Below are 2500 nucleotides of genomic sequence, written 5' to 3'. Positions count from 1 at the left end.
CGTTCCGCGCTCGCCGTCGGCGCCGCGCGCCGCCGCGCACCTCGATTCCCGCCCTTGAGCCGCCAGCCGTTGGCCTCTTCGAGGTCGACTCGCCGCCGCCGCGCGGGATTCTGGTCGCGATCGTCGCACATCGTGCCGTGCTGTCTTGAGCGGGACGGGCGCTCGCGCGTCCGACGCCGCAGCAGCCGCGCGGAGAAATCCCCGCGCGGAACGTTTGCAACGCGACCCTGAGGCGGGCGCGGCCCCGGGATTGACCCGAGGCCGCAATTTGCGTTCAGAACGTCGATGCTCAATGTGTCCTGCAATTCACACTAATTCACGCAGCTAGCTGCGTCCTTCATCGACTCACGAGCCGAGTGATCCACCGCCAAGAGCCATCCACGATTGTTTCGCTCGCACAGTGCCTCGCACTAAAGGGTGACAAAATATACCGCGCCGAGCGGTCGGCCAGGCCGACGCTTGAAGCCGGAGCGCGCGGCACCGCGGCACTCGACGCGCAAACATTACCGGGTGACCGAATCGCCGGCCGGCGCGCCGCTCCTCGCGGGTCGGTCGCCGGGTAGCAAAAACTTTTTCTCTCGCTTGTCCGAGTTTCGCGTTCGCCGAAGCGTTTGCGAGACCGTTAATGATCCTTCCGCAGGTTCACCTACGGAAACCTTGTTACGACTTTTACTTCCTCTAAATGATCAAGTTAGATCGTCTTCTCGGACGCCGGCTCGACCGTTGCCGGCCGCGCCAGGTCCAATCGGAGGACCTCACTAAACCATTCAATCGGTAGTAGCGACGGGCGGTGTGTACAAAGGGCAGGGACGTAATCAACGCGAGCTAATGACTCGCGCTTACTGGGAATTCCTCGTTCAAGGGAAATAATTGCAATTCCCTATCCCTAGCACGACCGGGGTTCAGCGGGTTACCCAGACCTGTCGGCCAAGGCGAGCACATGCTGATCCGGTCAGTGTAGCGCGCGTGCGGCCCCGAACATCTAAGGGCATCACAGACCTGTTATTGCTCAATCTCGTGTGGCTAAACGCCACTAGTCCCTCTAAGAAGTTAGACGCCGACCGATTGGGTCGCGTAACTAGTTAGCAAGCCAGAGTCTCGTTCGTTATCGGAATTAACCAGACAAATCGCTCCACCAACTAAGAACGGCCATGCACCACCACCCACAGAATCAAGAAAGAGCTCTCAATCTGTCAATCCTCACTGTGTCCGGGCCGGGTGAGATTTCCCGTGTTGAGTCAAATTAAGCCGCAGGCTCCACTCCTGGTGGTGCCCTTCCGTCAATTCCTTTAAGTTTCAGCTTTGCAACCATACTTCCCCCGGAACCCAAAGACTTTGGTTTCCCGCAAGCTGCCGGAGAGGTCGTAAAACTAACGCCCCCCGATCGCTAGTTGGCATCGTTTATAGTCAGAACTAGGACGGTATCTGATCGTCTTCGAACCTCTGACTTTCGCTCTTGATTAAAGAAAACATTCTTGGCAAATGCTTTCGCAGTCGTTCGTCTTGCGCCGATCCAAGAATTTCACCTCTAACGGCACAGTACGAATGCCCCCGTCTGTCCCTCTTAATCATTACCTCGCGCTCCGAAAACCAACAAAATAGAACCGAGGTCCTATTCCATTATTCCATGCACCATTATTCAGGCGAATCGCCTGCTTTGAACACTCTAATTTTTTCAAAGTAAACGTTCCGGCCGCCGCCGACACTCAGTCAAGGGCACCGGCGGAGAACCGGAGGTGAGGCCAGGACGGCCAGTACACGCCTTGCGACGGACCGGCCGCCTGCGCCCAAAATCCAACTACGAGCTTTTTAACCGCAACAACTTAAATATACACTTTTGGAGCTGGAATTACCGCGGCTGCTGGCACCAGACTTGCCCTCCAATGGATACTCGTTAAAGGTTTTAAAGTGTACTCATTCCAATTACAGGGCCTCGTTTAGAGTCCTGTATTGTTATTTTTCGTCACTACCTCCCCGCGTCGGGAATGGGTAATTTGCGCGCCTGCTGCCTTCCTTGGATGTGGTAGCCGTTTCTCAGGCTCCCTCTCCGGAATCGAACCCTGATTCTCCGTTACCCGTAAGAACCTCGGTAGGCCAGTACCGTACCGACGAAAGTTGATAGGGCAGACACTTGAATGATCCGTCGCCGGTGCGAGACCGTGCGATCCGCAAAGTTATCCAGAGTCACCAAAGGTTGCGGGCCGAAGCCCGGTCGGTTTTTGGTCTGATAAAAGCACGCCTCCCGCGAGGTCGGCGCTTCACGCATGTATTAGCTCTAGCATTTCCACAGTTAACCACGTAAAACGTACGATCAAATGAACCATAACTGATTTAATGAGCCATTCGCAGTTTCACTGTACGAGAGCTCGTACTTAGACTTGCATGGCTTAATCTTTGAGACAAGCATATGACTACTGGCAGGATCAACCAGGTAGCTACTTTAGCGTAGCCCCGAAAGGCCGACGAAGGAGGCGCCGCTGATGCGGCGCCGTGGCTCGGT

The 2500-nt window shown here is 55.7% G+C and overlaps 2 non-coding genes across 2 annotated transcripts; both read right to left on the bottom strand.

The window, feature by feature from the left end:
* Positions 1-222: 222 nt before the first annotated feature.
* Positions 223-376, bottom strand: LOC146143020 (5.8S ribosomal RNA). The gene has a single exon (XR_014500955.1). It is a non-coding gene; the product is annotated as a 5.8S ribosomal RNA (ribosomal RNA).
* A 247-nt stretch (positions 377-623) lies between these two features.
* Positions 624-2434, bottom strand: LOC146143019 (small subunit ribosomal RNA). The gene has a single exon (XR_014500251.1). It is a non-coding gene; the product is annotated as a small subunit ribosomal RNA (ribosomal RNA).
* Between the last annotated feature and the right edge of the window lie 66 nt (positions 2435-2500).

The sequence above is a fragment of the Ascidiella aspersa genome, chromosome 5, assembly GCF_963924565.1.
Source record: "Ascidiella aspersa chromosome 5, kaAscAspe10.2, whole genome shotgun sequence".
Taxonomy (NCBI): Eukaryota; Metazoa; Chordata; class Ascidiacea; order Phlebobranchia; family Ascidiidae; genus Ascidiella; species Ascidiella aspersa.
The sequence above is the reverse complement of the archived record's forward strand: the minus strand, read 5'-3'. Positions and strand labels throughout refer to the sequence as shown.